General features: G+C 36.8%; 1 protein-coding gene across 1 annotated transcript in view; it reads right to left on the bottom strand.

The window, feature by feature from the left end:
• LOC126442591 (cilia- and flagella-associated protein 251-like) overlaps positions 1–22,950 on the bottom strand; it is a 246,814-nt gene extending 223,864 nt beyond the window's left edge. The window contains exon 1 of the mRNA XM_050090718.1: positions 22,707–22,950. The gene's annotated coding sequence lies outside the window, so the exon portion shown is untranslated. The remainder of the gene's footprint in view (positions 1–22,706) is intronic.
• Positions 22,951–23,531: the final 581 nt, after the last annotated feature.

Genomic DNA, 23,531 nt, shown 5'->3' with positions numbered 1-23,531 from the left:
CTAGCATATTACACAGAAAATTCATTGCAAACACTTCATACAGTGAATACATATTAGACAAATAATAAACATTTTCAAGGGCAAAAAACTGTGTCAAACTCAGACAATTTTTTTATATACAAAATTTCTAGTAAAAAACTTTTGTTTGCTTCACCTTTTAACTTTCTCAGACTAGTCTTATCCCTTTTGTTTATACAATTTCAACGAAACAATATTCCTCAGCCCGAGAACTTTCCTGGATTTAGGATACACCAACCGGTATGCATTTGGGTGTGGATGTTCTACAATCTCGAATGGACCCATGTATATATCAAAGAATTTCTTTATTTCAGGAGTTAGAATTTTTGATTTCTCATGTGATTTTACTAAAACATAATCTCCTACTTTAAACTTGGATGCTTTGATCTTACCATCATGTTGTCTTTTTCTAATTTCCCCCTGTTTTATCATTGTTTCTTTGACTATGGCCTCACGTTCATGCATAGTCATCATTGTGCATGGTGGAAATTCTACGAGTTCAGTGATAATGTTGTCTGGTTTTAGATGAAACATAATTTCATAAGGTGAAAAACCTGTGGAAGTGTGCTGCAAGCTGTTCATAACATCTTCAAAGTCTCGTACATGGTCGTACCATGTAGGATGTTTATGACTGCAATATGTACGACATAAGCGACCAATCTCGCGCATATACCTCTCAGCTGGGTTTGACAATGGATTATATACAAATATTTGAACATGTTTGATTCCCGATTTATCAACAAAGGCTTTCCAAACTTTTGACAAAAACTGAGAACCATTATCTGACAAGATTGCTTTTGGTTTCCCAACATTTAAGAAATAGTGTTTTTCAGCCTTTGTAACTATCTCTTTCCCTGTGGCTTTTCTGACAGGATACAACTTGATCAGTTTAGAAAATACATCCACCATGACAAAAATGTAGCAGTGGCCACTCCTACTCCTTGGAAGTGGACCATAGAAATCAACAGCGACTAAGTCTAGAGGTTGTGCAGGAATAATGTTATGCATTTCACCTTGACATTTTCTGTTACTTACTTTGACTCGTTGGCACTTATCACAAGTTGACAATTCTTTTCTGACTTTCTTGGCCATATTGTAGAAGTATATGTTTTCTTGTAATTTCTGCATACACTTCTGTATGCCACAATGACCATAGCTCTCATGAGTATATCTAATTAACCTCTCAGCTTCCCCCTCAGGCCAGCATAGTTTCCAGTTATCAGAGTCTTCGTCAGTTCTCCTAAACAGGGTACCTATAAACACCTTATAGTACTTATCTAATTTTTCATAGTTCTTTTTCCCTAAACAGCTCTTTACTAATTTCCAATTTGCATCACGGCTCTGGTTCCTCCTGATTTTATCACACAATGATCTAACAACTTTTTCATCTGTGACCCCTTTAATATACCTCATTTTAAACTGTTTTTCTTCATTCTGATCAAAAATTTCTGTTTCCCCTCCTGCTGGTAGCCTTGATAGAGCATCCGCAACTATGTTGTCACTGCCTTTGATATACTTAATTTCAAAGTTGAATTGTTGTAAATACAATGCCCATCTTGTAAGCCTATCATGATAGAGCTTGCATTCCTGTATATAGCTTAAGGCTTTATGATCAGAGTACACTATTACCTTATGTCCAAGTAAATAGGTCCTGAATTTTGAAAATGACCACTGTATGGCTAATAGCTCTTTTTCTGTTACTGTATAGTTCTTTTCACGCTTTAGTAACATTCTGCTTGCAAATGCAATTGTAGCATGAACTGTCTCCCCATTGACTTCTTTTACTTGAAATAATTCAGCACCTAACCCATAATCACTGCTGTCAGTATGTAAACAGAAAGGCAAATTGAAATCTGGTCTATGTAACAGGTTCTGGTTATTCAGTTCCTTTTTTATTATGTCGAAAGCCTCTTGACAATCTTTACTCCATATCCAAACAGTGTCCTTCTTTAACAAGTTACTGAGACAGGGTGTGTTTAAGCTTTGTTTACTTACAAATTTTCTGTAGAAGCCACATAGCCCATAAAATGATTTCAGTTGTTTTCTGTTACGGGGTATAGGAAACTCTGCAATAGCTTTAATTTTGTCTGGATCAGCCAAAATTCCCTTTTCTGATATGACATGTCCCAAAAATTTTAACTCAGGTACTGCAAATTTGCACTTTTCTAGTTTTAGTGTCATTCCCCCTCTTCTAAGTTTCTCACATGCCTGTCTTAAAAGTCCAACATGCTCATTCCAATCTTGTCCAGTTACTAAAATGTCATCTACATAAATCAATAATTTGGATACAAGTTCCTGCCCAAGCACATGGTCTAAAGCTCTAATGAATTCTGCTACTGATGAGTTCAAGCCAAATGGGACTACACAATACTGATAGCAACGGCCATTGTAAAGAAAAGCAGTGTATTTCCTAGATTTGGGTGCCAGTGGTACTTGGTGAAAGCCTGAGGTTAAGTCTAGACTTGACATTAATTTTATGTCCTTGAACTTGTGCAACAGCTCATCAATGTTTTCAGGGTGGTCTGTTTCTCTGTATAAGATCTTGTTTAAAGGCCTTGAGTCAAGAACTATTCTCACTCCCCCATCCCTTTTTGACACAACTACCAGTGGGTTATTATAAGCACTGATACTCCTTTCAATAATGCCACACACTTCCATCTTATGTAATTCTTTCTCAACTGCTGTACGTTTTGCTATGGGCACACCATATGGTTTTATGAAAAATGGGTCATGTGGTCTTACTAGCAAAGTACATTCGTAACCCCTAACTTTCCCTGGAATATTGCTAAAGACATCACTGTATTCCCATAACAAAGACTCTAGTTCCTGTTTTTGCTCATCATTTAGACCGCTAGCTTCTGAAATCTTAGTGTTTACCAGAGTGTTGAAATCTACTTCACTTAAATCTAGCTCCGTTATGTGTTTGTCAACATATCTTTTCTCCTTTACAAGATTTATAGTGTTAAATTTATCATTACACAAATCTGTATTTGATCTGACAAATTTGGTGGAGATACACCCCCCATTTGGTGTTGTTATGATAAGTTTTTGTCCTCCCCAGTCAAATCTTGCATCTACACTCCGAATCCATGACATCCCGAGAAAACAGTCCTCACCGAGGCCTGGTATAATTAGGCATCCATGTGTAAATGTGACTCCCTCAATTGTAAAAGATAACAAAGTTTGTCTTTTCACAGTTTTACTATGTTTTCCTGTAGCCCCTCTTATTTTCACCCCAATGACTGGTATTTCAATGTAATCTTTCTCGCACTTCAGCATTTTGCTTAGAATTTCAGATATTCCTGACACCTGACTCCCTGTGTCTATAAGGCACTTGCCTTCCCAGGTACCAACTTCTGCTCTAATGAACGGACTACCTATGTCACCACCTTTTTCAGGCTGAACGTATTCATACAATAAATCATTTTGAATTTCACTGAAACAATGACTTTCTGACTTACAAGTACCTATATTACTGTCACCTTTATTATCTACGGTCATAACATTAACACACACATCATTAGCACTGTCTCTTGCATTTATAATTTCCTCAATCCAAATATTTTCACCCATATAACATTGTTCACCACTAAGGTATTTATCCTTCAGTTGCTCAACAATAATATGTTTAGTGTTTTTCCACCAATCAGGATATAAAATTTGAGACATATTAAGAATCATTTTTCTAAAATTGCTATCATTTTTAATTGCATCACTATTTAGCCACATATTATAAAGAAATAATTCACCTTTGTTCATTGTACGTGGTAGCCTACTTGCACAGTCAGTTTCACTGTTCAGGGAATCTTTATCAACTGCCCAGGTTCCTTCATAAGATGTTGGATTACAGAGCCTATTGGTTGTGACACTGGCATTAACACCACTTAAACTGTTAATAACACTTTTGGGTACATCTACAACATGCATATCAGTATCTCCCACAACACCTAATGCCTCCATTTCCTCTTTCAAGCAAACAAAATATTTTTCACCATCATCATGTATCATTAAATCTTCATTTCCCCACATACTACAATCATCAACCTCTCTCTCCCGAAAACTTAAAACGTTGCTTTCACACCCAGGTGTTTTTAATTCTTTGCCCGTTAAATCAGTGTCGACAATTTGCTCACTTGGTTCCCTCATCAGTGCATCAATTCCTAGATTATTTAAATCGTTAATCTGCAGGTCCTCTGACAAACTACAAGCTTCTGCCCATTCATAAAATTCAACTAAGTTAAATATCTTCTCTGGCTCTTTATTACAATCAATGTGTTCATTCTTAACAGGTACTGTGTTTAGAGGGTAGTACACATTCCTAAGATAACTACTCATTACTTGAGACGTATCTCTTGGTGCAATGTAGTCACTGTTATTGGTCCTTCTATTATCTATGCTTTTCGCCCCTACCTTGTGGACCGACAATGGAGCGTACACTAGTTTTTTGCTTCAGGACTTCCCATAGCATTTTGACCCCTGGTGTCACTATGTTCACGCCAATTCCTGTTTTCAGAATCCCTGTAATTACTTCTGTTCCAATTGTTCCCAGATTGTCCTCTCGAATGGAAATTATAGTTTTCCCTTGCATGGAAATTGTTATTAATATTGTGACTATTTTGTTCCCTATGATGAACACTATCGTTGTTGGGCCTACTGTTTTCCCTCCTGTTAAAATTAGTGTTTCCCCAACTATGATCACCACCTCTTTGTGCGTGATTGAAATAGTTTTTTGGTTTCCCCACTTTGTCTATAATCCTGTCAAGCTTGTCCACATAGTTAAGAAATTGTTCAATGTTGTCATCTGGTCCATACACTAGGTCCCATTGCACATCTGTTGGCAACCTTCTCTTCAAAGCATCTATCTGTGTGAGCTCATCGAAGGGTTTACTCAAATGTACAAGTTTCTTCAGTTGATTCTTACAAAACTGTTTCATAGTCCCCTGTGTTTCTCTATAATTTGGCCCATTTAGGAACTCGCTCTTTAACCTGGCTTGTTCAGTTTCAGACCAGAACCGTTTTAAGAACTCAATTTCAAATTCTGCAAAAGACATGTCCATAGAAAAATTTTGATTGGCCCATGACAAAGATTCTCCCTCCAAAAATTTTTTAACAAACTTAATTTTGAAACTTTCACTCATTTTGGGCAAAAAGTTGTCTCTACAACTCTGCAGAAAGTCAACAGGATGCAAACTACACTCATTAGAAAAGTTTTTAACTGGAATATTGGATAATAAGGTACATGTGTTCATAGAAAAATTTTTGTTAGCTACATCATTGCAAAATATTTCAAACTTTTGGTTTAGCTCTGATACTGTACTTTTTAATTCACTAACATCTGTCTTAGTTTCAATCTCGTGGAGTTTTACTGTGTTACTGACTGTTTCCACTTTATCATTCACAACATTTAGTTTAGAGTCTACTCTACTTTCAAGATCTACTGCCATAGATTTTATATTTACACAAACTGTATCTATTTGATTATTAACATTAACAAAACATTTTGCATTTTCCTCTCTGTCTGTGACCAGTTCATTTTTTACAGACTGAATTTTGTTACTCAGACTAGAATTTACTTCTCCCACTTTAGATTCTACCACTAAAACCTTTGTTTCTGCCTTGGTAAGTTTCTTGTCTATCTTTAAAATATCGTTGCGAAGTTTATTACCCCAAACTAAGACATTATCAAATTTTTTGTTCATAGTTCCCTCTAGACGCGACACTTTCTGATTTATAACCCGAAAATTGTCCGCGACCGACTGAATCATGCTTCGCAATTGTTCTTCATTAGCTTGTAAGTGGGCTGCAACAGTCTGATTCATGCTTTGCAATTGTTCTTCATTAGCTTGTAAGCGGGCTGCAACAGTCTGATTCATGCTTTGCAATTGTTCTTCATTAGCTTGTAAGCGGGCTGCAACAGTCTGATTAAAAACTAACGATTGATTCATCATTTGTAACAGTAATTTAATGTCCGACGTCTCACGTTATGAGGAATTAAGGCTCTGATCCGTTTCATTGACTGACTCGTCTTCCGTTTTTATCGGTATGTCTACGTTCCCAAAGACTAACAAATTTTCACACTCCTGTTCAGATTCCGCACCACTTTTCTCTTTCGCAATGGTCATCTTCGTGAAATTTCACACACATAAAATAATAAAAGGAAGAAAAAAAACAGCACTAAACAAATGTACTTATCTTTTCAGTCTTGGTCCTCACGCGTGTGGTCAGTCCACTTTACTGCTTCATACCACGTGGTCATTAGACTTCTGCACAACAGATTTCGTCAATCCAGTACATATAAATGTCTAGATCCCGGCAACGAGCCCCCAGTTGTCACGAACCGTCTCTACTGTGCAGGAAAAGTTAACTCCATAAGGACACCGTTACGGTGTGGCTAATGGCTGTAAAGTAATTTAGTAGAGCTGGCCATGATGTCTCCTTTGTTGATGCTGCTGTGTCTGCGTTGTCCTTGTGGCTTCTTGTTGTCTAGGCGATGATTCCTTGGCTGCTTTGGGTCCAAGAAAAAGGTGCGGGTTTTTTAATTATTACTGGACTATCGAAAAATGACGCAGTATTCCACGGTTTCTTTGTATCAAACACATTTATTGCAAGAACTATATGCACAACTACACTCAACCGCGGCCAACACACAAGTGGCCGAAAGCCCGTAGTAGACCAAAGATCACGGTCATAAGCTACAAAGAACATACAATTCCAATATCGATTGTTGATCGCAACACCTAACTTAGTATTATCTTAAGCAAAAGCTTTTATAACACGACTTTAGTGAATAATAAAATAAAGTGACGTCTATTAGTGTATCATAAAATAAAATGACGTCTATTCGTCAGTTCCATTACAACATGCAGACCCACACTTCCCAGGAATCAGGCTATCCAAATCCTCCCCAGAACATCCTGTTTTCACTGATCAGTTCTTATTGAGGTTTGTAAAAATGACGAACATGCACAAAAATCAAACACAAACATGGCATAGTTAAATATATTCTATTTCACCCTTCAAATGTTCCCAGATCAGGAGCTCCGACACTTCTACCCCCCGCACCAAGAGAATTTATTCCCAGATGCAGATTCTTATTTTTTCTTTTTAAGCATCCATACAGCTATATCACTGTACATACATACAGTCATTTTTTTTTTAATTCCTATATAAATTTTCACATAATATTTGGCAATATCTTGAAACCCATTCTTTTATGACATTTCCATGGCTACCTAGATTCAATCATAAATGGCAAACAAACTCACCAAGGTCATAAACTTTTACTAGCATTCACTTAGCCATTAGTGTTCTTTCCCTCACTTTCCTCATGAACATCTTATAATAAGCAAGTTAATTATTTCCCATATGCCTCTACAATTTGCATATTTAGTGATTGCCCTACACGACTGTCCCAGCAACAATCCTACCCCCACGCACCAGTGTGCCACAGATACATTAGAAATTTTAATAAAATCTCAACTATTTTTCTTTAACAAACTATTTGCAGATTCCTCCCTCCTATATTCTCCACACATTTATACAGAAGTAAACTATATGTACAGCAGGTTTCAGTTCCCGTATGACTCAACAAGGCTTCTATCCTTTGTAAATGAGTAATTGTCTCACCTCCTTTTAATTCCCCTTTAAATTTTATTCTTCGTCTATTTCCACCAGCATCAAATTCTACCACTCTGTCCTTTAAAAAAATGCTAGTCATACTTGTACAAGAAGTCCATATCCAAAATTACATTCAATGCCAAACCCTTCACCACAAAGCAACTAATATCAAAACAATACTCATTACTATTAAATTCCAGTAATACTTCCCTGCTGATGGGCTTGCTACATGTCCTAGTTGCTGTCTTAATTTTGACTCCTGTAACTGGTAATTCTATTAATCCTAAACCTTTAATTTGCTGCCAGAAAGATTCAGAGATTGCAGATAAACTTGAGCCAGAGTCTAATAATGCTATATCTGCAACTCCTCCCACACTGATATCAATTATTGGCTGTATCACCTCTATTTCTACTCTGTTCAGCCCTGATTCCTGTAATAAATCTCTTTCAACTTCACTCCTGCTTTCCTCTTGCATAATGCAAATATCTTTAGGTCTTTCTCCAAAACATACATCAGTATCCCCTTCAAACAGATCCTTAATAGCAAACTCAACATTCTCTTCTTCACTTAATTCTTCCAATTTTCTGGCAATTTTAAATTTTATTTTACCCCATTCTTCAGGCATCAAAGCTTTATGTAATTTTGCATAGGACACCCAATCACTCAAATCATAATAAGCCTCCTCCTTTCCTAACCATCCACAATTAACATCTTTGAGGCTTGCATCATCAGTTAAGAAAACATAGGTTTCAATTTTACCTTCTGGGCAACCTGCAGCAACATTCTCCATATCATTACACCTTTCCATATCCACACTGAAGTCATTATCACTACCACAGTTAACACCTGCACCCACAAGCACAATAACCTTATCAGTAGGTAATTTACCAGCATTTTCCACATTGTCAAATACACCACTCATATTAGCCTTTACATCACACTGAATAACCCTCTCCTCACCTTTTCCACAATTCTCCATACTATTTCCAACAGACATCTCTACCCATTCATCACACCCATTATTACTGTGAACATTGCCCCTTAATTCCTTATCCACTTCTGTTCCCCCTTTTGATGAAAGTACCTCTGTCTCTGATCTTTCAATGAATTTTGCTGCACACAAACCAATATTGTCCTCCTCTGCTTGTAATTTCTCTTCCCTTTTAAACATGTCATCAATGTAAGACTCACACTGTTCATTGCTGATATTAGCCTTGTTCCCTTTTTTCCTCTTATACCTTTTATCTGTATTTCTATAATTATTAAAACCCCCCCACAGATTTTCATTTCCTAAGACAGCATCCATATGACATATCCCAATTTCCCTATTTTCCTTGCTGACTTTATTACTCATCCCATCATGTCCTTGTCTGGCCCTGTTCACATAATTACCATCCCCCCTGCGGACCTTAAGTGAGGCATCAATTAGTTTTTTGATTGCCTACCCTGTCCATTTGCATCCGGCATTCCTACTCTCATACCTTCTCTATCACTCCTCATCTGATCAAAATTGTCTCTTCTCCCTCCAAAATTTCTGTTATACCTTTGTGGCTTGCTTCTCCAATCTCTATCCTGATTATTCTGATCACTTCTATCTTCTCTCCATCTGTTATGGTTATTACTGTATTCATAAGTAATACTGTTTCCCCTTTCATGATACCTTCCACTCTCCCTATGTTCCATGTATTTAGGTCTGTAACACAATGCCCTGTCCATATTATCCACAAAATTAAGAAATTCTTCCACTGAATCTGTTGCACTGTGAATCAAATCCCATTGCAAATGCTCTGGTAATCTTCTCTTTAGTGTAGATATTTCTGTCAATACACCCAGTGGCCTATCTAGATGATTTAATGTATTCAGTTCTCTAACACAGAACTCTCTCATACTTTCCTTTCCTCTCTTGTAACTGGATCCATTCAAAAAATCGTTTTGCAATCTTAATTGTTTTGCTTGGCCCCAGTATTTGTTCAAGAACAGGTTTTCGAAGGTTCTAAAATCACAAAATTTATCATCATTTTGATTTGCCCATGTTTGAGCTCCCCCTTCCAACTGCCTCTTAACATATTTAATTTTTGCCTGCTCACTCATCCCTGTCACAAAGTTATCCTTACACACAGCTAGAAAGTCAACTGCATGGTATTTATTCTCCCCATTAAAAGGTTTTGACTGAAATCTATGCCCCAGAGGATATCCCAACAATAAATTTCCATTCCCTGCTGCCACAGTATTAACTGTTTCCCTCAAGACATTTATTTCCCCTTCTAATTCCTTCTTATTGTCAGTAATTCCCTTATGGCAATCCAGCACTCCTGTCTTAATGGATTCAATGTCTGCCTCTGTTTGTCTTTGAAATAATGTGCATTTCTGTTCCTGTACCTGAATCTGCCCCACAAGATTACTTTGCACAGTGTCCACCTTGGCTACTAGGCCTCTTTCAACCTCATCAACTCTCTCGATAATTCCCTCAACAATTTTAACTGTGTTTTCAACTTTATCTGTAATTTGAGTGAATTTGAGATCTAGCTGATCAAATTTTTCACTCACTGTCTTTATTTTATCACTAAGCCTTAATTCCTTATCCCCTATTTTCGAATCCATTTCTTCAACTATTGCAGTTTTTATATTCCCTATTTTCGAGTCTATTTCTCCTAATTTACTAGTAAGTTTTACAAAAAATGTGCTGAGGTCACTTCCTGGTATCCAGCCTATTTCTTTTGGCATGCTAGGGCTACTACAGGTACTCCTAACATCCAATGATTCGCCTTCACTTTGAGATTCACGCGTCTCATCGGCCATGGTTAATGAAAGGACACAATTTTGCAATGTAGCTGCTGGCTGTACTTATCTTTTATATCCTCGTGTGACGCGACGTCTGCAGTGAGCTCCGCAGCACAGCTATGCAATGAATCGTAATCGGCGGCGTGGACACACAGCAAACTCAACCAGGAGCGAGAACACGTTGCGTAGGCCCCTGGCAGCATGTAATCGTGTTGGTCGGTGGCACGGACGACGGCGTTGATCGTCGGCAGCACGTGGATACAGCTTCGACTGCTTTACCCGTAGTAACACATGGACGTGGCACGGACGACGGTTTCTTCTCGCGGCAGCACGTATTGTGGCACGGACGACTGTTTTACCCACGGCAACACGTGGACACGGCAAGCACGGCGGTTTTACCCGCGGCAACACGTGGACACGGCAAGCACAGCGGTTTTATCCGCGGCAACACGTGGTCGACTCATCAGACTGTGTAACTGACTGCTTCACAATCGTGGTGGCCTTATATCGGCGTAACCACGGGGCAGCGAGTATCTTGTCCAGCACAAACACTCCGGTACTGCTAATGCACCGATTTAGCTCAGAGCCCCCACACTGACTGTTCAAAAGCCTAACATCAGACGGACATTCGATTCCGAAATACTATGGAATATGGAAGAAAGTCCTATCCCAGACGAGCCCCCAATTGCAACTGAACTCGGGCTCGTTTACTACCTATTTTTCACGTGGCTCATCTGTAAAGGGGGTTGGTAGTAAACGGTTGCATTTGCGCCCCTATTATTGAGTCTGATATTGGCTGGCTTTTGAAGAGCAGTGAATTGAACTATACACGTTCAGATTGAAACTTATTTATTCAAAAGAAACACTTTAACGTTGTGGCCATGCATTTGTAAGTTCACAAATAATAATCGGTGCAATTCGTACACTGTTTGTCTCACACCCACACACTTTCACTTTGTTCCTTCGCATACCCTGGTGTCCATGCTTGCACTCGCGGCACTTTGCCACTCCCAAATCGCCACCACAACGGCCAACGACCAAAGACCCCGATTTTCCCGCTCATATCCACAGTCCTGAGTCGGGTCACATGACACCACAGTAGTCAAAATAATCGCTAAACATGGCCACAATTCGTTTACAATATTTTATAATATATAAATACTTAAATCTAAATACATTATATAATTTTACAAATTATCACCATACTCGTATAATTCGTTGCAATTAAAAGAAAACCAAAACACTATGCAACAGAACTACAACGCCCATCAAAACACACAACAAGTATTTTCCGGTCTATTTTGCCCAGCATATTATCTCTGCTGCTGTGCTTTAAAATTTAAATTACTTGAAAGAGTTCCATATTATTCCCTGTTACCTTACAAATGGTTGGCCTACCACCAACGACTAGTCCCTTGCATTATTTCCTTGTTGTTCTCTGGGATATCTTACAAATTACTTCTTGTTGTTATCAGTGTTACATCATCATTAGCATAAAGTATACTACTGTATGTTATACAAGGGTAAATCAGTTATTAGCCTCAAAGTAGTTATAAAATTTTATTATAATCAAATAGGAAACTTCCAAGAACATCATTTTTCAACATATTCTCCTTGTGTTTCAACAAACTTGATCCATCATTGTACAAGCTTCCTGATGTCCTCCCTCATAAAAAAAGGTTCTCGGCTGAGCTGCAAGCCAGGAATGCACCACTTCTTTCACTGATTTATCCAAGGCAAATTGATGGCCACTTAATGCCTGTTTGAGTGGACCAAACAAGTGATAGTCAGAAGGGGCAACACTGGGACAATATGGAGGATGATCCAGTGCTTCAAATTTGAGTTTCTGGAGCGTTTCAGCAGTGTGAGCAGCTGTATGCAGAGTTTCATTGTCGTGCAACAACACAACACCTTTTGACAGCAATCCTTGGTTTTTGCTTCAAATTGCAGGCTTCAGCCTGGCTTACTGTAATGTACACCGTTTATTGTTGTGCCCCTTTCCCCATAATGTTCCAGTACTGGACTTTGTGCATCCCAAAAAACCGTAAGCATCAGTTTTCCTGTGGACGGTTGGGTCCTGAACTTTTTCTTGGTTGGCAAACTTGGATGTTTCCATTCCATACTCTGCCATTACTGTCTGGCTCATAATGATGAATCCATGTTTCGTCACCAGTAATGGTCCTGTCTACGAAGTTGTCCCATTCATTACCATAATGATCCAAATGTTTTATTGCAGATGTCCAAGTGCGTTTGTTTATGCAACTGTGTGAGTTGTTTTGGTACCCATCTTGCACAAACTTCACAAAACCCAAGTCTGTTGAGGAATATTTTGTAGGCAGAACCATGACTAATTTGCAGACGATGTGCCATTTTGTCAATAGTTAATCATCTGTCTAAGAGAATCATTTCACATGAACCCTCAATGGTTTCTTCATTTGTGGCGGTGAATGGTCGTCCGGCTCCTTCATCATGCGTAACACTTGTGTGACCATTTCAGAATTTTTCAATCCATTTGAAGACACTCCGTTGTGGCAAAACACGGTTCCCGTACTGTACCGAAAGTCTTCGATGAATTTCGGCCCCTGATACACCTTATGACCATAAAAAATGGATCACTGAAAGTTGCTCTTCTTTGGTGCAAATAAACAGCAGAGCAGCCACGGTTAACAGCAAGGCAGTGATAACAAAACTAACCTAGCAGCCTGAAAATTGCAAAGATATAACAACAAATAAACAAAGCATGCGTCATCAACATAAAATGACAGTACTACCAAAATACAAAAAAATTTAACTTAATTGTGGATAATAATTGACTTACCCTCATACAATTCAAAAAGTCATTAACATGCTCAATAAATGGGAAAGGTCCAAGAACAGACTTTGAGGAACGTTTCTTTACATACTGCTTAATTTTGATTTCCGCCTATTTTGGTGTAGTAGATGCAGTCAGTTGCTAGATAAAACTCAATAATTTGAATGATTTATCTTAAATGTCATAAAAGGCTAATTTCCTAATTGTTGTACCATGTGGCACAGACTCAAAAGCTTTGCTTAACTCTATCATATCCTTCATAAATGTTATTTATCAAGATTTAAGTAGCTTTTACTGCTGATACATGAGACTTAAAACCATTCATGAATGCCATTTATCAAGATTTCAGTTGCTTTTATTGCTGAGACTTAAAACCAAACTGTTGTTTATCTAAGCTTCTGTTACTTTTGAAATAGCAACATATTGGTAGTAAAATAATGTAAGGGAAAGTTCTGGTTGAGAATAACGAATTACTCACGAATAAAGGAGGTGACTCACCTAAAGGCAGAAGCACTACATGCACAAAAGGTTACAGAACTTTACTTCGCAAGCTTTTGGAACTGAATTCCTTTCTCAAGCTGTAGGAGAAACAAGCACGCACACACACACACACACACACACACACACACACACACACACAAATTTGAGTGGAATGAGCACAATACAGGGAGACAGGCATGTGTATGTGTGCGTGTGTGTGTGTGTGTGTGACTTGTACAGCCTGAGAAAGGAATCCCATTCCAAAAGCCAGCAAAGTAAACCTCTGTACCTTTTGTGTGTGTATCTGACAAAAACACAGCACTTCTGCCTTTAGGTGAGTTGTCTCCTTTAATCCTAAATAATTCAGTATACTGATAGTATTTATTTGTGTATACAGTTTCCTGTTGATCTGGATATGAGTAGTACAGTGACAATAGGACCATAATTACTTAGAATTTTATGAGAACTAAGTCCACAAATTTAGTGTAATAATTGTGTGAAGTCATTCCACATGTGGCTGTTAAAAAGGCTTATTGTGATTTTAATTCTGATGTTTAATCAAGCACTGTAGGATATTAAAACCCCCTCTATAACATTAAGTTGTGACATGCTGGAACATAGTTCCCAGAATCTGAAAACAAGTATGTGTGGAGGTATAAGTTCACCTGCTGTTCCACACTTCATATGAGCACAAAGTCATGTAGCTCTAGAACAGTAACAGCAATCATCTAGCTCAAAAGAAAAAAAATTATATCCATAATACACACTAAAATGAAACTGTTAGCTAGCCATTGTGGTAGATGGATTACCATATCCAACCACAAAATTGGCTAGATGGTCATTTCTTCTTGGTGTATATTGTGGATGTAGTGTTTAGTTTTATGCTAGCTGATTGCTGTCATTGTGCTAGATGGATTGTTCATGCTCGCATGGTGTGTGGAAGATTGGGTAAACTTAATACTTCCACATACATATTTGGTAGCAAGACTGCTGTGAATTATGTTCCAGCATGTCACAAGTTAATGTTGTAGAGGGAGGTTTAGCATCCCACAATACTTGGCAATAACTAAATACCAAAACTATTATCACAGAAGATTCTTTTAACAACCATATGCAAAATGACATCCTTCAATATTTCTTAGGAGTTCTTTTCACTATTTTCATACACCATCAGTGTAATGCTAGTCATAGCTCATTTTGGAAAGATTCTTTCATCTAGGATTTCATTTGGCAGTACATTCTGATTTCATCTACAACACACATTATAATAAAATTATTGAACCCATAACAGTCTTTTATTTTGGAATCGCTAATCAGTAGTCTGTTTATAGATTTATAAATTTCACTTTAACTGATTTGTGCCTAAGATTTCACTCTTCTTGTCTGCCCTGAATAAGCAATCATAGCATCTGCACGCAAGATGCAATTATTGACTAGTGTAGTGGGACTAGCACAATTCACAAAACATTCATTTAACATTACAGGAATGGAAATCTATTTAGAAATACCATAGACAGTATCAAAGCCACAATATGTAACATTCTTTAAACTAGGATTAAAGTAACAAAGTTATCCTATACACTCAGTTTGGGCTGACACATGGTATACATCCACTTGTCACTGTGTTGGACTGCATCATCACAGTCTCATATGTTCACCAATTTGGGAGATCAAGTAACACCACTTCCAACAAGAAAATATTTTTTAAAGTGTCACTTTGGATGATTTTAATATGGTGGCGTTATCTGCTATGCCTCAGCAACCATATCCATATCACTTTCTTAGTCATTTTGAACTGAATGTTTGAGAGAATGTATTTCTAGAGTGCTTCTCCTGTGATTTTTTTTAATACATACAAAGTATGAAATATGAGACAGTTTTATTATGAATCACAGTCAATAAATTTGTGGCACATTTGTGATGTCAAGTTAATCTGAGGACTGACATTTGGGCATCAAGCATTGGCTCAAACATATGCTTTTCCGTCTACTACTGTTCTTCTTGTTCTGGCTACTACTACCACCCACATATTCTGTGCAGATATGCCTTAATTTGTGTAGTTCAAATAAAGGAAGACTTACAGAATGTGATCTATAAGCTGATACCCCATATCAATTATTAATGATACCCATGGCAACTACTAGCTCATGGCCGACAAGACAGTACTATAATAAGAACTTTTTCATATTATGTGAGATACTGACAGTGTCATCTGGGATAAGACTGACACTTTTTTATGTTTTTGTAGAATATCTCTTGCATATTCAATTTCTATTCATGATGATTTCTATTACTGTGCATTATTTCTATACAAACACCCCTAGTGCACTGTGTGTCTTATATTTTTCAATAATTGGTAGAAAAAAAAGTAATTGAAATGAGTCTATGTTACCACATGCTGTGGAGTTACACTGACCCCTCAAATTTGTTTTATTATAAACAAGTGCAAAATGGTCCTGAGACAAGTGTTGGTGTAGTGCAGTATGAGTATGACCCCTGTAAAGAGATCTCAATGACCCCCTTTAAAACTCTATGACTTTTAAAATGTTGATAAGCTAGACATCAGTGAAACACACATTTCTATGATTATAATTATCAATCTTTTATTTAAGCAAACTACAATTTATTGACAAAAAAATTAAATTTTTTTACTAAAATGCTCTGTGGAAATTTATACAGAATTCTATAACCATCAGCTTGTAGCTCTGCCGAAGGCACCTTGCCAGTCACATAACAGAATGGGGCAGAGAATATATCATTTTATTCTGGAACAAATTTAGCTTTCATTGAATCAGTGGAGTGAAATCCCATTACTTCAACTACCTTTTCTTTTGTTGCAACTTTTGGATAATAAAAAACATAGTGAAATGTTTGCTTCCCTGTTTTACCCCCAATTACTTTGACCATGACATAGTCATCTGGAAAAAGATCTTGCCACTCGTACTTAGTGAGCATCAAATCTTCGTCAACGGGATCATCTGAAGGATCAAAATCATTTCATCAGTTTCCAGAGTCTCTGGCAATTTCATTACATCAGGCTCATCTTCTGACAAAGAATTATCAAAATTTTGGAAGAGATTTTTCTTGGCCTTTGAGAGTTCTTCTTTAGCTGCGAATGATTTGGAACAACTAGACTGATGATTGTTTGTATCACTTGTGCCTGCAGACAATTTGAATTTTTTATATAGTGCAGACACATTGTCATTTGATGACTTTTTGAATGATTTTGGGCTAATGTTCAATGCATGAACAGCTAAGACATCTTTACCAGGGCTCATGTCAATTTTCTTTCATTTTGTGTTTGAAAGGGCTATTGGTTTTTTTCACATAGAGACTTTAAACAAAAAACCAGAGATTCAGCTACAGGTTCCTTTTTCTCTTCCATATCCTGTTCACCTGGGAGTTTAGTGAGTATAGATTCCTTTTAATTAACAAGATCACTTCTTTCAATGTTTCCTTATCCACATCTAGATACCATCTTGCACCTGAAGACCTTTGATAAGTTTTAGGCATTGCAGATCAGCTCAGTTTTTAATTTAGTTATGGCTATACTTCATCTATTCAAGCTGACAGCTTATTCTTTCACTTCACTGTCTAATTAAAGTTGTAGCTTATTGTGACCATTCTTTACAGTTAAAACAAAACATGAATCTCAATCTAAAACTTCTGCAATAAACAGAACACTTGTAACAACAAAGACTGTCCAGGATTAACTATGAATTTACATTCATTGTTGCCGCAGTCTTAATTTGTAAACAATGATTATAAACTACACTTTTATTCTACACCATTTTTCAGCAAACACATATGGATTAATGGAAATTTAGGGGGTCACTGTTAGCCCAGAGAGGAAAAAAATAGGTCAATGTTACACTTTTTTAAAGAAATGTGAATTTTTAACTGTTCAAATTGTTTGTACTGTTAACAAGGTCAGAGAACTTCATTAAGATGTGTGAATTTGAACATACAACAACCTGATGATGATAGGATTAATCATTTCTTCTGGGCCAAGAAAGTTTTTCCGAACTGAATTTATAAGCAGATATACAGTGCTTGCTTAAAAAATTTTTTTGAACTATAATTTTTTTTAAATTCAAATCAACAAAATCCATTATATTACAAGATAATTTTTATTTTCAAATATATATATAAGTTTAGACAGAAATGGAAAGAAAATGGGTCAATGTTTCCCCCAGGAGATCAGAATCATCTTCGTTGATGGTACCACAAAGCCTCCAGTGCAAGAAAAGATGCATTATAAAGAGGAACAACTGCAGTTTGCAATTGATGCCATTTGTAAGACTGAGCAAGGTGGCACAGTGGTTACCTCACTGGGCTCAGAATCAGGACAACAGTTCGAACCTGCATTCGGCCATCCTGATTTAGGTTTTCCATAATTTCCCTAAATATTTTCAGGCAAGTGCCAGGATGGTATCTTTGAAAGAGCAATGGGAGAGTGCGGAACCTCGGTGTAATTTTCAGACTTTGGTCTCTAGTCAACTCCGTAATACAAGTTTGACATTTTTTTCTTATTCTATTTGTATATGATGTTACTCATTTTATGCACTGTAGTCATTTTCTGACATTAAAAAGATCACCCTAGAAAAGTAAGTCTTTTCCATATGTGAAAAAATGTTCCAACATACAACATGGTCACACACATGGGAGCAAATACTCTATTGTAATTTGAAAGTGTTGCAATCAAGATAATCTTGTCAGTATTTTATTTAATCATCTGTCTGTTACATTATTATTCTGCTAGACATCAATAATTTTAAGTGGAATCTATTTAATAAGAAGTTTTATCAAAAACCAGTTACGCATTAAGTGGGCCTACATTTTGAAATAGAAGCTATTGGCAACTAACACAAATTTCCATTTTCAGGACAGAGACAATTATTTAGACATTAAAGAAACTTGGTTCATTTGCAAATATCACCCGTTTCATGGTAAAATACCTTTAGTTTCAAGGTACAAGGCGGTGCATGACTGACAAAGTATGGCTTAACCCTCCGCATGTTATAGAATCAGTTTTAAAAAAACAGAGAATTTTGCTCATGATAAAATTCTTTAACTGAAGAATTAATAGTATCTTCCAAATTGCTTTAATATATTAAAGAGAGCTTAAATATGTGAAACCCATCCTTAAATAACTGTACATGACAAACTCCGTACTGAGACTGGTTTTTCATGGAGAAAGGTGATAGGAGCGACATCATTAATGACTGACATGTTTCATTGCTGACGTCATTTTTCCAAAATTAATGAGAAGGTGATGTATTTTAGAATAATATCTCACTTAAGCACAATAATATCAAATCACACTTCGGGTTTCAGAAGAGTTGCTCTACTGAGAACCCCATTTACATGTTCACCAACCAGATTTTACAAGCATTAAATACTAAAATAGCGCCGGCTCGTATTTCCCAGTGACCTATCTAGGGCATCTGACTGTGTGAATCACAACATTCTGCTATATGAATTAAATTTTTATGGGCTTGATAATGTCATACCTAACCAAAAGAATGCAGAAAATTGTACTTAGTAATTCAACCAACGTAGGCATGGCCATTATTCTGACTGGGGAGAAATCACATATGTGGTTCCCCAAGGCTCAATCATAGGTCCACTACTGTTCTTCAGATATTGAAATGATCATCTGTGTAATATATAACAACCAGAATTGGTTATTTTTTGCAGATGACAGAGGTATTATGATCAATCAAAGCATACACACAGAAACAGAAGAAATAGTAAACTATATGCTCAAAAATATCTGGTTTTCTGAGAATTTTAAAAAGACGACATATTGATTCCTGCACATTTAGGGGTATTACACCAATGATAGGTGTAACACATGGTGAGGAAATAATAACTATGGTGGAAACTTCAAAATTCTTAGGCATTCTTATATATGAGTATTTAAACTGGAAAAAGCACATTTTGGAAATCTGAAAATGAATTAGTTCAGTCAGATTTGCACTTAGATTCACTGCAAATCTTGGGGAGAGACAAAGCAGTAAGCTGAGATATTTTGCATATTTCATTCAGTACCGTCATATGGATTTATGTTCTGGGATAACACATTTTTAAGAAAAAAATTCTTCATTGCTCAAAAACATGCTGTAAGAGTAATATGTGGAGTATACCCATGATTATCTTGTAGACTTCTGTTTCATGAGTTGGACATTCTGACTACTGCTTCACAACATATGTGAAACCCAACTCAAACTTTCCTCACATGAAATAATGGAAGCTTCGAATCATAGTATTTCCTGATTTCCCAAATGCATTTGACTCAGTACCACACCTATGCTTATTGTCAAAAGTACAATCATATGAGGTATCAAGTGAAATTCGTGACTGGATTGAGGCCTTTTTGGTAGAAAGGACACAGCATGTTAACTTGGATGGAGAGTCATCATTGGATGTAGAAATAACTTCAGATGTGCACCAGAGAAGTGTGTTGGGACCCTATAATACTGACAGAAAACTCAGACTTTTTGCAGATGATGCAGTTATCATGAAGTACTGTCTGAAGGAAGCTGCTTAAATATTCAGTCAGATCTTGATAAGATTTCAGAGTGGTGCAGATATTGGTAATTTACTTTAAATGTTCAGTAATGTAAAATTTTGCACTTCACAGAACAAGAAAATGTAATGTCCTATGACTATAATATCAATGAGTCACTGCTGAAATCGGCCACCTCACACAAATACCTTGGACCAACAGGGAATATTGAACGTATAGAAAGACCAGCATGAATGGTCACAGGTTTGTTTGATCCATGAATCAGTGTTGCAGAGATACTGAAAGAAGTGAACTGGAAGACTCTTTAAGATAGACATTAGCTGTTCCGAGAATGTCTATTACCAAAGTTTCAAGAACCAGCTTTAAATGATGACTCTAGGAATATACTCCAAACTTCTATGTATCACTCACATATGGATCATGAGGATAAGATTATAATAATTACTGCATGCACAAAGGCATTCACACAATCATTCATCCCGCACTCCATATGTGAATCGAATGGGAAGAAACCCTAATAAATGGTACAATGGGATGTATCATTTGCTGTGCACCTTATGGTGGTTTTGAGAGTACAGATGCATATATTTATTTGCTCATGAAGCTTGTTGCAAATGCAGTTCAAAAGTAACAATGATGTTCATAATTACAGTACCAGAAGCAAAAATGACATGCATCACTCCACATTACGGTTGTCTTTAGCTAAGAAAGGAATGTGTAATGCTGCAACAAAAATTTTGTTAATACTTACCTGTGATATAAAACGTTTGAAAGGTAACAATGTAAAATTTGAAAACAAACTTAAAAAGCTTCTCCTTGACAACTCCTCCTACTCTGTAGAATTTCTACCAGGCTCCTATTGTAGTGTGTAAACTATGGTGGGTAGAATTACTATCTCACATATTTTACAAAGAAAAAAAAGGAAAACCTTATAAATGTTCAGCATGCAGCCATATTTAAAAATTGTGATATGTATGTAGAATGACTCATTCCAGATTATTATAATTTATGATACAAATGATATGTAGAACACGAAACTAACTAACTATTATAAGTCCAAACTAAGTTGACGCTCAGCATGGTGGCAAGTGAAAGTGACCATAAAGGCATTTTCCATTTACAGTTGCTCCTATCAGCCACTACACCTGGCATCACCTAAGTTTTTGTGTATGTTGACTAACTGGTAAAATGTTGTTTCAGGATCCCACCCAAATACTGGAGTGAGAGTGGCATATTAAATGCTGATATACTAAAGCAATAGAGTGTAGGGAACTGGTTGAGTTACTGGAACCATTTCCTTTGAATTCACATCAAATTTATTTCATATGTAATTTCCTTACAGAAAAATAATTATCATTTTCACTGATGGTACTTTTAATGGTCATGCATCACATATTACTTTACATACTAGGAAATTTTCCACAGGAATGGCATTAACAGTACTAGTATTACTTCTAATTCTAAGCTACTTATTGAACCCACTAATATTGGTGTCTTTATATGCTATAGGGTAATTGATATGACAAAACATCCCATTGGAAAGTGAATCACGTAAATCAATAAGCCTAGAAATAAATAAATTGTTCATCCTCACTACATGGAACATTAACTGGATGCATAACATCTTCAACAACACCTACTGGAATGAGGGAAATTCGTCATGTTCCATGTTGTACATTACTCATGTTGTACATTACTCGAAAATCTTATCCACAAATTAAGATCTCCCAAAACTAGCCGGGTTGGCACGAAACAACAAAAAATTGTATGAAAAAAACTTCGTTACATGTATATTATGTAAGATCTACTTCTGATGTACGTAAAGAAAGATGAATAATTTCATATTTTCTAGTCTGTAAGGTTGTCAATACAGACAACCGTGACAACTCAAAAGTAGATTAAACTGGCGCCCAACACCGAAATAATGAACAAGAAGACACATAAGTGTCAGAGTTAAACCAAAATGATGTAGAGTCCCAGTAAAATGGAACTAATCTCGCAAATGCAAATTTACGTATGATACGTTTAAATGAAAAGAAAATTAAATATTTTTCCTTGGAAAATTCACGTAATGTCAACTACTGGTAGTCTGTTTGTGTGGTACCGCTACTGAAGAAACTTGTGGCTGTTGATATCAGTATTAAGGATTGTAGGCCCACTAGCTATACTTTCTGTGACGGTACAGCATGTTTAAAATAATTTGCATCTCGTGTACAGACGTGTTCCCCTGGGTTAACAAAAACTGTAAGTAATGTAAAAAGATTATGGCTTCACAGTCTTACAAAACGTGGCATTGACCAACATTTATTATCGCAATACGAAAACACTGAAACGTCCTGCTCTGAACGAAATTCGTAGTTCGCACAAAATTTATGCCAAGTGAAGATTACGTAGTTCGCACAAAATTTATGCCAAGTGAAAATTCCACATTAACTGTAATGTTTAGTAGAGCCATTCAAACTTACGTAATCGTTGTTAAAAACACTAGCGCTGAAAAGACACATTGCAGTGATCCTTGTCATTTACCCTGATTCGGCGAATACAAAAATACGCAGCTGCACTGTATTGCGGCTTCAGGTGCTGTGTTAAAACAGCTGCGTTAGGGCAGCATTAACTCCTTACCCTTTCTTAACGACAAAAAGAACGCAATACACGTTGTCGTACTCTGTTTAACTTTGTGCGGTACATGAAACCACCATCAAACATTGGCACCACATCTAGTTGAACGACCACTGACACTTCAATTTTCCATGGGTTTCTATGACAACAGGCTAACGCGAGCCAAGGAAGCAGTCTTGGATTTATTTTCGGATATTATTAGGCTTCAGAAAGTTTTCATGTTAAATATCATGAACAAAACAAAAACAAAAAAAAAGCACTCGATATACGATTTGAGCACTATACCGTACAGAGAACAACTAGGACGGAGATCACATTATTTTTGCGGGATTACACAAGAATTTATCCTTGGGTGATTGTTACGGCATCATTTGTTGTGTCAGTTTACATATTTAGTCATACATACTAATGGATATGCATTACCATAAAAGACTTGTGAGAAAGGTCTAAAATTCACTCTTCACGACCAGTGCCGACATAAAAGAAAACGAACGGAAAACGATTAAAATATGATACCACTGCATTACAGTGAAAAGATGACTCTTCAAACGCAACCATGAGCCCTAGACGTAAGCGGATCCTGGAAGGCCAATAATACTGCACATTAATATTGTCCAATATTATCCACGTTCTTGGCTCAAAAATGGTTCAAATGGCTCTGAGCACTATGG

The sequence above is a fragment of the Schistocerca serialis genome, chromosome 1 (genome assembly GCF_023864345.2).
Source record: "Schistocerca serialis cubense isolate TAMUIC-IGC-003099 chromosome 1, iqSchSeri2.2, whole genome shotgun sequence".
Taxonomy (NCBI): domain Eukaryota; kingdom Metazoa; phylum Arthropoda; class Insecta; order Orthoptera; family Acrididae; genus Schistocerca; species Schistocerca serialis.
This window is presented reverse-complemented; position numbering and strand designations above follow the sequence as displayed.